Source organism: Pristis pectinata, chromosome 14 (genome assembly GCF_009764475.1).
Source record: "Pristis pectinata isolate sPriPec2 chromosome 14, sPriPec2.1.pri, whole genome shotgun sequence".
Lineage (NCBI taxonomy): Eukaryota > Metazoa > Chordata > Chondrichthyes > Rhinopristiformes > Pristidae > Pristis > Pristis pectinata.
The window spans coordinates 5,991,788-6,003,844 of record NC_067418.1 but is presented as its reverse complement, the minus strand read 5'-3'; the positions used below and the strand labels follow the sequence as shown (position 1 = coordinate 6,003,844).

At 47.0% G+C, this 12,057-nt stretch overlaps 1 protein-coding gene across 4 annotated transcripts in view; it reads right to left on the bottom strand.

The window, feature by feature from the left end:
* The window catches only part of mapk8ip1b (mitogen-activated protein kinase 8 interacting protein 1b), a 198,029-nt gene that overhangs the window by 93,421 nt on the left and 92,551 nt on the right, over window positions 1-12,057 (bottom strand). The window lies entirely within an intron of this gene.

Genomic DNA, 12,057 nt, shown 5'->3' with positions numbered 1-12,057 from the left:
AAATTCACTCTTGTGGAATCTGTGTTAATTTTTTCTGCAAAGAGCTCATTTTCATGGCATTTATACCCTGGGTATGTGTGCCCATGGCAATAAACGAAGTGAGTTCTGACCCAGTTAGTCTTTGTTGATTGTTAGAACCTCAGCTCTGGGTATCATGCTTTTCAATCTTTGTTCTTCCATTGACCCTTCATTGTGAAGACCAGAACCATGGACAGATTCTGCTGAGTTGGGTCTGGAGAGAGGAAGGTCTCACAGATACTCAGAACAAGCTGAGAGAGGAGGAGGTATCGATTGGGCAATGGGCAGGGGTCAGAGGTCCTGACGGTTACTCAGTTAGGGTTTAAACCACGACAGGGTGCAGAGTTAATGAGATATTTTTGAAAGTAAAACACATTGCCAGTGTCAGCAAAACAAGAGAACTGGTCATTGACTTCAAGAAGGGGAGCAGTGCATATGCTCCTGTTTACATCAATGGTGCTGAGGTCGAGAGGGTTGAAATCTTCTAGGAGTGAACATCACCAATAGCCTGTCCTGGTCCAACCACATAGACACCACGGCCAAGAAAGCTCACCAGCACCTCTACTTCCTCAGGAGGCTGAAGAAGTTTGGCATGTCCCCTTTGACCCTCACCAATTTTTATTGATGCACCATAGAAAGCAGACTATCTGGATGCATCACGGCTTGGTGTGGCAACTGCTCTGCCCGAGACCACCAAAAACTGCAGAGAGTTGTGGACACACAGCTCAGCACATCACAGAAACCAGCCTCCCCTCCATAGACTCTGTCTATACTTCTCGCTGCCTCGGTAAAGCAGCCAGCATAATCAAAGACCCCACCCACCCCGGACATTCTCTCTTCTCCCCTCTCCTACTGGGCAGAAGATACAAAAGCCTGAAAGCACGTACCACCAGGCTCAAGGACAGCTTCTATCTCGCTGTTATAAGACTACTGAATGGTCCCCTAGTACGATAAGATGGACTCATCACCTCACAATCTACCTCATTATGACCTTGCACCTTATTGTCTGCCTGCACTGCACTTTCTCTGTAACACTTTATTCTGCATTCTGTTATTGTTTTCCCTTGTACTACCTCAGTGGACTGATGTGATGAAATGATCTGTATGGATGTAAAAACAAAGTTTTTCACTGCACCTCGGTACATGTGACAATAATAAACCAATTTACCAATTTACATTGGAGCAACACACATAGAACGCTGGAGGAACTCAGCAGGTCAGGCAGCATCTATGGAGGGAAATGAACAGCCGACATTTCGGGCCGACACCCTTCATCAGGACCGTGTATCAATTTACATTGGTATTTTACTTTACAAGAGAGATTGGCGAGACCACACTTCGAGTACTATGTACAGTGCTGGTCCCCTAGCTACAGGAAGGATATCATTAAGCTGGAAAGGGTGCAGTAAAGATTTGCAAGGATGTTACCAGGACTGAAGGGCTGGAGTTATGATGAGAGACTGGATGGGCTGGGACTGCTTTCTCTGGAGATTATGGAGATATGTAAAATCATGAGGGGCACAGAGAAAGTGAAAGGTCACAGTCTTGTTCCCAGGGTAGGGGAGTCTAAAACTAGAGGGCATAGGTCTAAGGTGAGAGGGGTAAGACTTAAAGGGGACCTGATGGGCAACGGTACTGTAGCAGCATAACGTTATTACAGCGCCAGCGACCTGGGTTCAATTCCCGCCACTGTCTGTAAGGAGTTTGTACGTTCTCCCCGTGTCTGCGTGGGTTTCCTCCCACATTCCAAAGACGTAAGGGTTAGGAAGTTGTGGGCGTGCTACGTTGGCGCCGGAAGCGTGGCGACACTTGCGGGCTGCCACCAGAACACTCCACACAAAAGATGCATTTCACTGTGTGTTTCAATGTACATGTAACTAATAAAGAAATCTTATACACAGAGGGCAGTAATGTGGAACGAGCTGCCAGGGGAAGTGGTTGAAGCAGGTACAATACCAACATTTAAAAGGCACTTGGACAGGTACATGGATAGGAAAGGTTTAGAGGGATATGGACCAAACACCGGCAATTGGGACCAGCTCAGACAGGGACCTTGGTCAGCATGGACGAGTTGGGCCGAAGGGCCCGTTTCTGTGCTGTGTAACCCTATGACATTTTGCCTGTGCCATCAGATTGAAGGCGGCTGAACCCAGCAGAGAAGAAACCTGGTGCAGTGATCGACTTGAGAAGGCTGCTCTATGATGTGTCACATGGCCCAAAGCACATTACATCAACAAAGTATTTCTGAAATGTGTGTCAATGTGGCAGGAAATGCATGAGCCAATTTGAACAGTGTGAAAATAACCAAATAATCTGTCTTTCAGTAACATTGGGCAAAACCTACCGATCCTCCACTGTCACAGGATCTGTCCATTGCACCCAACAGAGCAAGCAGTGCCTTGATTTAACATGTCCACTGAAAAGCAGAGCCTCTGACAAAGCAGCAGTCCCTCAGGACTCCACTGAAGCATCAACCCGGGTTATGACTCGAGTCTCGAGTGGGATTTCAACCCACAACTTTCTTAACTCAGAACCAAGGTAGCATGTCTGACGTTGTAAAGATATAACTCAGCTTCAGTCCTAAGTGACTTGTGGTCTGATGTTGAAAACACACCATGCAGATCAGTTGTAATCAACTAATTGGACAGTTCAATGCTTAGGTTTTAAGCTCCATCCTTCTCAGTCTAACCACCGGACCACAACAACTTGTACCAGTGCTACAGCGTAATGAATAAACCATCCCAAAATGTTTCACAGACTTCAAACCTCCAACAATTCACACCATAAGCAAGGCTTTGTGCATTTACAGACGTCAGTTGTTGGTAATATCTGTGCTGTTGCCATTCACATCTCCTCTGGATCAATTCCCTGCTTCACTTGCCCCATTACAACCCTTTTTGCCTTGTGACTTGGTCCCTTATTTCTTACTGTCTTTAAAGGAACTGATGGGAAGGAGGTAAAGAAACCATTTCAGAATCAGAATCAGGTTTATTATCACTGACATATGTTGTGAAATTTGTTGTTTTGTGGCAGCAGTACAGTGCAAGACATAAAAATTACTATAAATTACAAAAATAAATAAGTAGTGTCCTCAATGGTGGGGAGAGTTGTGCCTGTGATGGAGCTGGCTGAGTCTACAACCCTCTGCAGCCTCTTGCGATCCTGTGCATTGGATCCACCATACCAGGCGGTGATGCAACCAGTCAGAATGCTCTCCGCTGTACAACTGTCGAAATTTGCAAGGGTCTTTGGTGACGTACCGAATCTCCTCAAACTCCTACCGTACCTCAAACAGCGATGAGTCGGAGCACAAGAAGGAGATAGAGAGCTTAGTGAAATGGTGTCATGACAACAACCTTTCCCTCAATGTCAACAAAAGAGCTGGTCATTGACTTCAGGAAAGGGGGCGGTGTACATCAATGGTGCTGAGGTCGAGAGGGTTGAGAGCTTCAAGTTCCTAAGCAGTGAACATCACCAACAGCCTGTCCTGGTCAAATCACATAGATGCCATGGCCAAGAAAGCTCACTAACGCCTCTACTTCTTCAGGAGGCTAAAGAAATTTGGTTTGTCCCCGTTGACTCTCACCAACTTTTATCAATGCACCACTGAAAGTATCCTATCTGGATGCATCACGGCTTGATACGGCAACTGCTCTGCCCAGGACCACAAGAAACTGCAGAGTTGTGGACACAGCCCAGTGCATCACGGACACCAGCCTCCCCTCCTTGGACTCTCGTTGTCTTGGTGAAGCAGCCAGCATAATCAAAGACCCCACCCACCCAGGACATTCTCTCTTCTCTCCTCTTCCATCAGGTAAAAGATACAGGAGCCTGAGGGCACGTACCACCAGACTTAAGGACAGCTTCTACCCCACTGTGATAAGACTATTGAACGGTTCCCTTATACAATGAGATGGACTCTGACCTCACAATCTACTTTGTTGTGACCCTGCACCTTATTGCACTGCACTTTCTCTGTAGCTGTGACACTTTGTACTGTTATTGTTTTCACCTGTACTACCTCAATGCACTCTGTACTAACTCAATGTAACTGCATTGTGTAATGAATTGACCTGTACGATCGGCACACAAGACAAGTTTTTCACTGTACCTCAGTACAAGTGACAATAATAAACCAATACAGTGTAGATGTCAAGAAATTTCCACTCGTGGGAGAAGCTCAAACCACAGTTATAAGGGGCCAGTCATTTAAAACTGAACTTTACTCAGAGGGTGGTGAATCTCTGGAATTCCTTCCCCCGAGGGTTGTAGGGGCCGGGTCACTGGTGGAGTTAAAGGGGAAGTAGATAAATGTTTGGAAGCTCAGGACATGGGCGGAGAAATGGCAGATGCAGTTTAATCCAGGCAAGTGTGAGGTGCTACACTCTGGGAGGTCAAATGTAAGGGGAAAGTATACAGTAAATGGCAGGACCCTCAACATCATTGATGTACAGAGGGATCTTGGGGTTCAAGTCCATAGCTCCCTGAAAGCGGCCACACAACTAGACAGGGTGGTAAAGAAGGCGTATGGCACACTTGCCTTCATCAGTCAGAGCATTGAATATGAGAGTCAGGAAGTCAGGTTGCAAGTGTATAAAACTTTTGTTAGGCCACACTTGGAGTATTGTGTGCAGTTCTGGTTGTCCCATTACGGGAAGGACATGGAAGCTTTGGAGTGGGTGCAGAAGAGGTTTACCGGGATGCTGCCTGGATTAGAGAGTATGAGCTAGAAGGAGAGGTTGGACAAATTTGGACTGTTTTCTCTGGAACACTGGAGGCTGAAAGGAGACCTGATGGAGGTTAATAAAACAATGAGGCATAGATAGAGTAGACAGTCGGGGTCTTTATCCCAGGGTAGAAATGTCAAATACAAGAGGACAAAGTGAGGGGGGAAAGTTTAAAGGAGAAAGTTTTAAAGTTTAAACACCACTGTCGAATCTGCTTCCATCACTATCTCTGGCAGCTCATTCCAGGCACCCACCACTCTATGTAAAATAAAACTTGCTCTGCTCATCTCCTTTAAATTTCCCCCCCCTCACCTCAAATGCATGCCTTCTTGATGGGCTGAATGGCCTGTTTCTGTTCTGTACCTCCCTCTCTGTCTTACTGGGCTATTGGAATCAGATTAGTTCATCTTCATTCTCTTTGATAACCAATACAGGAAAATCAGAGGTTCACTCAGTGAATTTTCAGAGGAGGATCATTTACAGAGGCTATGTCTGCCCGTGATTTGCCCCTGGAGTACGAATTAAATCTGGATAGTGTTTCAGTGTTTGCTCATCTGGGAGATCGAGTCCCCACACAGACAGCTCCAAGCCTTGGTTTTGCAAGCATGAGAAAGGTAGGAAATTTGTGCTGCAATGTGGATCGAGACCTTCATGAGGTCATCCCAACCAGCGTCATCCAGTCCAAGTGTCCCACAGACCATATTACCATGCAGAGATTGGCTTACAAGCAATCATTATGAAATTTGTTTTGATTTTGCACAGTTCTTCCACTGTATGGTGTAACTTGTGTGTAATTTATATTGTGTGTTGTCTGTACCTACGTGCCTGCATAGCTGCTACCTGTTTTTCATTGTACCTGTGCCTCACCGTACTTGTGTACATGACAATAAACTCCATGATTGAGCTTTCATAATCCTAAAGGATAAAGAAATCTGTCCTTGGCTGCAGAGATTGATAGGCTGGTAAAGAAGGCGTATGGCATGCTTGCCTTCATTAGCCAAGGCATTGAGTTCAAGAGTCAGGAAGTTACGTTGCAGCTTTATAAAACTCTGGTTAGGCTGCATCTGGAGTATTGCATCCAGTTCTGGTCGCCCCATTATAGGAAGGATGTGGCAGCTTTGGAGAGGGTGCAGAAGAGGTTCACCAGGATGCTGCCTGGATTAGAGGGCAGGTGCTACAGGGAGAGGTTGGACAAACTTGTGTTGTTTTCTCTGGAGGCACAGGAGAAAGCTGATAGAAGGTTATAAGATTATAAAAGGCACAGATTGAGTACACAGCCAGTATCTTTACCCCCAGGGTCAAAATGTCTAAAACTAGAAGGCATGCATTTAAGATGAGAAGGGGCAAGTTCAAAGGAGATGTGCGGGGCAGGTTTTGGTGGGTGCCTGGAACATGCTGCCAGGGGTGGTGGTGGAGGCAGATACGAGAGGCATTTAGGAAGCTCTTAGATCGGCATGGGAACATGCAGAGAATAGAGGGATATGGACATTCCGTAGGCAGAAGGGATTAGTTTAGTGAGGCGTTTAATTAGTTCAGCACAATATCGTGGGCTGAAGGGCCTGTTCCTGTGCTGTACTGTTCTATGTTCTAAATCCAGGTACCAAATGCAAACTCCAAGAAGCTTGCATGCACCCCTCAATGTGACGTCTGAGACCTCTGAGACAGCACAGCTTCTGGCCTCAGTCACATCCGTGGATTCCCTCACCACCTCCGGGCAGATGGGGGCTTCACTCCTCTACGCTCCACCCAGGTACATGGAAAACACCATCTCCTGCAGCCAGTTCCCCCAAAGTCATACACCCTCCTGACTTGGAAATATACTGATGTCCCCTCACCAACACCAAGTTTAACTCCCAGAGAGCCCTGCCTTCACCGCACTACTGTAGGAGTTCCCACCCCCACCTTCTCGAAGGCAACCAGGGATGACTAATAAATGCCGGTCTCATCATCAACTTACCCCAAGAAACGAATAACAATAAATAAATGCCCAAGCCTCTCTTCATTAAGGGGCTCCTTAAAACCTACATCTTTCATAGAATCCAGATACATAGCACGGAAGGGGGTGATATTTGGCCCATTGTGTCCAGGCTAGCCAAAACTGAAGAGGTTAGTCCCACTGACCAGCACAGCCCTGCTTGTTATGGCTTTTCAAGTCTTTATCCAGGGTTTCGGTTTCCTCAACCCTGTCAACAGTCAGTCCCAGACAACCGACCCATAAACTTTTCCTCTTAAACCCACTACTCATTCCATCAAGAACCTTAAAACAGTGACCTTTAGTTATCAACCTGTCTGCTGAGGGAAGTGTCACCCTGTATGTACCCAATGGGCTCAATGGCCTCATTGATAGAGGATAATGTACTTGACCAAACTGGGTGTCCTTGAATCCACAAAATTTGTCCGGTAATGCTCCCGAGAAGCATCCAGGGATGTTTTGTGATATTTTAGCAAAATTTGGAGAAGGTATTCATTTTCAAATTTCATTTAGAGGTCACAATTACAGAGAGGGACAAGGAAGGGATGAGGATGCCAACACTGCCAGGAAAGTACAAATGGACACACAGGGAGAGGCAGAGCTGCTCCCCCCCACCATAGCACTCCCTCTTCACTTCCCCCCCCCCACTCCAGTACTCCCTCCCCACTCTCTCTCCCCCCACTGCAGAATTCCCTCGCCACTTTCTCTCCCCCCCACTGCGTCACTCCCTCCCCACTCTCTACCCCTCCCTTGCGTCACTCCCTCCCCACTCTCTACCCCTCCCCTGCGGAACTCCCTCCCCTCTCTCTCCCCCCCCCCCCACTGCGGAACTCCCTCCCCACTCTCTCTCCCCCCACTGTGGGATGCCCCTCAGACAATTTTCTGAAATTACCCACAGCAGGAGGGTGACAAGTGCACTGACAGAAATATCTAATTACCGGCTCTTACAAACACAGCCCATGAGAAAGCCCCTGACCCTTCGTTCCTATGTATGACATCATTTTTTTCGAAACAACCATCTTATTTCCCACATTACAGCAGTCACTGAACCTCAAAAGTAATTCATCAGCAGAACAGTTCCTTGGGATGCCTTGTGGTTGTGAAAGGAGTTATAGGAATGTTAATATCTTTCTATCTGTCCAAATCCTGCTTCCCTACTTTTATTCCCTATTTCTTCCACCTTTCTAATCTTTATCATGGTTCCATTTTAACTGCTTATAATATTGGCCTCAAGCTCCAACAATCCACTGTCCGACCACTCTGAAATCCTGGTGATTGGGCATCTGGCTCACCATGTGTCAGGGACCCAGTTCCCACAATCCCTGTCCACTCGGACCCAGGATCTTCCAGACCTAGTCCCATTTGCCCACGTTCCCTCTCAACCTTTCCCATCCATGTACCTGTCCAAGTGTCTTTTAAGTGTTGTTCCTGTACCTGCCTCACCCACTTCTTCTGGCAGCTCGTCCCATATACTGACCACCCTCTGTGTGAAGAAGTTGCCCCTCAGGATCCGTTTAAATCTTTCTGCTCTCACCTTAAACCTATGCCCTCTAGTTTTTGATTCCCCTTTCCTGGGAAAAAAGACGATATCCATTCACCCTATCTACACCCCTTATGATTTGGGGCACCTGGAAGATCCCCATCTACTTACCGGGGACCCAGGTTCCTCCGAGCCCCATCCACCGCTCAGACCCAGGTTCCCTCGAGCCCTGCCCACCGCTGGGACCCAGGGTCCCCCGAGTCCCCATCTACTTACCGGGGACCCAGGTTCCCCCAAGCCCCATCCACCACTCAGACCCAGGTTCCCTCGAGCCCTGCCCACCGCTGGGACCCAGGGTCCCCCGAGTCCCGCCCACCGCTGGGAGCCAGGTTTCCCCAAGTCCCGCCCACCACTGGGACCCAGGTTCCCATGATCTCCACCTAGTCTCTGGTGCCCTCGTTTCTGCATTCCCTTCCACTCATCTGATTGTGTCGGCCATACTCCCTTTAAACTCATTGGGTTCACCGGAATGTGACCGTGAAACAGAATCACAGTCATACAGCATGGAAACAAGACCAGTGGGCACCCAGCTGTAATAATCCCATTTTCCAGCACTTGGCCTATTTTACCCCGGTTGTTGTGGGCGTGCTACGTTGGTGCTGGAAGCGTGGCGACACTTGTGGGCTGCCCCCAGAACACTCTATGCAAAAGATGCATTTCACTGTGTGTTTCGATGCACACATGACTAATAAAGGTATCTTATCTTATTCGAGTACTTGTCTGGACACTTCCTAAATGCTATTGGCAAATCTCCTTCCACCTTCTCTCAGGCAGCGTGTTCCAAATATGCACCATTCTCTGGGTGAAAAACGTCCCCCTCAGATCCCCTCTGAATCTCTTACCCCTTTCCCTAAATCTATGTCCTCTTGTCTTATTCAAGACAAGATATCTTTATTAGTCACACGTACATCGAAACACACAGTGAAATGCATCTTTTGCGCAGAGTGTTCTGGGGGCAGCCCGCAAGTGTCGCCACACTTCTGGCGCCAACATAGCATGCCCACAACTTCCTAACCCGTGCGTCTTTGGAATGTGGGAGGAAACCGGAGCATCCGGAGGAAACCCACGCAGACACGGGGAGAACGTACAAACTCCTTACAGACAGTGGCCGGAATTGAACCCGGGTCGTTGGTGCTGTAAAGCGTTACGCTAACCGCTACACTACCATGATAAGGGGACTCTGATAAGGGAAAAAGTTTCTTGCAGTCTACATCTAAAAAAAAAGTGAATTAGAAATTCAGACAAAGGAGACGGCAGTTCCTGGAATCTGGAGCAACACACAAAGCGCTGGAGGAACTCAGTGGGTCAGGCAGCCTCCGTGGAGGGAAATGAACAGTCAACATTTCAGGTCGAGGCCCTTCACCTGGACCAGTCTGGACAGGTGCTGCCTGACCTGCTGAATTCCTCCAGCAGTTTGTTTTTTGAAGTAGAAGTGTGTTGGAATATTTTAAAAAATAAAAATCCTCTAATCTGGAAAATCCATCAGTCTGGCAGCCCAAGTTCCTGAGCGAGCCGGATGAATGGAGCTTTACTCCAGCCCGTTTACGAGAGCACCCAGTGTTAGAACAAGCTGTTGTTCTCCGGTAATAACCTGCAGGTTCTGTTTTCTCCGATACAGCAACCAGAGGAAATAATGACAAGGACACGATGACGAGGATATTGTTGAGGCAGTTCGTATTCATTGTTACAACAGAGGGAATGTGTCAATGGTTTCTGCAATACTCACAGGCAGTGTGAAGTGCAGAAACCCAGGAGGGGCATCGATAATGTGGACGATCACATCTCTATAGAACTCTGGTTCAGCCACATTTAGAGTATTGCATGCAATTCTGTTCACCTCACTATAGGAAGGATGTCGAGGATTTAGAGAGGGTGCAGAGGAGTTTAACAGGATGCTGCCTGGATTAGAGGGCATGTGCTATCAGGAGAGGCTGGACAAACTTGGGCTCTTTTCTCTGGAGTGGCAGAGGCTGAGGGGTGATCTGCTGGAAGTGTATAAAATTATGAGGGGCATAGATAGGGTGGACAAGCAATATCTTTTTCCCATTATTGAGCGATCCAATACCAGAGGGCATGCATTTAAGGTGAGAGGGGGTAGGCTCGGAACAGACTTGAGGGATAAGTTTTTTACTGAGAGAGTGGTGGATGCCTGAGAAGTGTTGCCTGATAGGGTGGTGGAGGCATATTCATTGGGGGCTTTTAAGAGGGGCTTGGATGGGCACATGAATGAGAGGAAAATAGATGGATATGGGCATTCTGCAGGTAGGAGGGATTAGCTATGTCGGCACAACACTGTGGGCCAAAGGGCCTGTTCTGTGCTGTACTGTTCTATATGTTCTATGTTCTTTTTACCAGGGTTGGGGAGTCTAAAACCAGAGGACAGAGATGCAGGGTGAAAAGGGGAAGATTTAAAAGGGACCCAAGGGGAAACTTTTTCATGCAGAAGATGGTGGGTATATGGAAAGAGTTGCCAACGAAGCTGTAGAGAGGGCTAAAAGATATATAGACAGGTACATGGATAGAAAAGGCCAAGAGGGATATGGGTCAAACGCAGGCAAATGGGACTAGCTCAGAGAGATATCTTGGTCGGCCTGGACAAGTTGGGCTGAAGGGCCTGTTTCCCTGCTGTACTTCTCTATGGCTGACACCCTGCTCTTCCACAGTGTGAACCAGTTTCCAACACAGCACACATCGGAATTGACCAGGACCAGCTTTTTATGCACTGTTCCCACTGCAGAAAGTGCTGAAAATGTTACACCTTGTTGCAAGGTGTAACAAGGGGCAGGCACGGTAGTGTAGCGGTTAGTGTAACGCTATTACAGCGCCAGCAGCCCGGGTTCAATTCCCGCCGCTGTCTGTAAGGAGTTTGTACGTTCTCCCTGTGACTGCGTGGGTTTCCTCTGGGTGCTCCGGTTTCCTCCCACATTCCAAAGACGTACGGGTTAGGAAGTTGTGGGCGTGCTATGTTGGCGCCAGAAGCGTGGCGACACTTGCGGGCTGCCCCCAGAACACTCTATGCAAAAAGATGTATTTCACTGTGTGTTTAGATGTACGTGTGACTAATAAAGAAATCTTATCTTATATAATTACTGCTGAACAACCTCTCTGGTTCTGAAAATCTTTATCTTTGTAGACTCCAATTTACTCTTAGTTATATTAAAATTTCATGGATTTTGTTTCTTTATGATAAGCCTGTTTTTAATCTTAAAAAAGCATATTTATCCCAATACCTAATTTCATCATTTGTAATATGTTTAAAAGTTATAAAACTTGGAAGTCTTGTTTTTATTTCTTGATCTGCTATCAGATTTCATCGATCTGATTGACTGCCCAACTTGTTTGATGATATCACCATTACTAGTCAGTGTGGATCTCCTACAGAGAGAACTTCACATTGGGAAAGAGAAATTCTAGTCTGCAGAAGTGTTTCCTTATATCACAGATCCATTAAGACACAAGTAGAGAGCAATTGACCAGTCAAGTCTACACTGACTCTTGGTAGACCAATCCCATTCTCCTGAAGATCTGCAAATTATTTTCCCACAAATACCTGCCGAACTCCTTCTTAGAGTCTTTAATACGTCCTGTTACCACCATCCCCTAAAGTGGTCATAGCTTATCACTTGACCTCACGTCAACTTGATATCTTTTGCCCAAAATTTTAAACCTGTCCACCTTGAATGATCTACTCATGGGAAGAACGTTCTTCTATTCACTCAGTCTAAACCCGACCTGATCTTGCCCTCCTCTGTCAAATCTCCTCTCGCCATTGAATCCCTGCCCAAACCCCTCGCTCATGT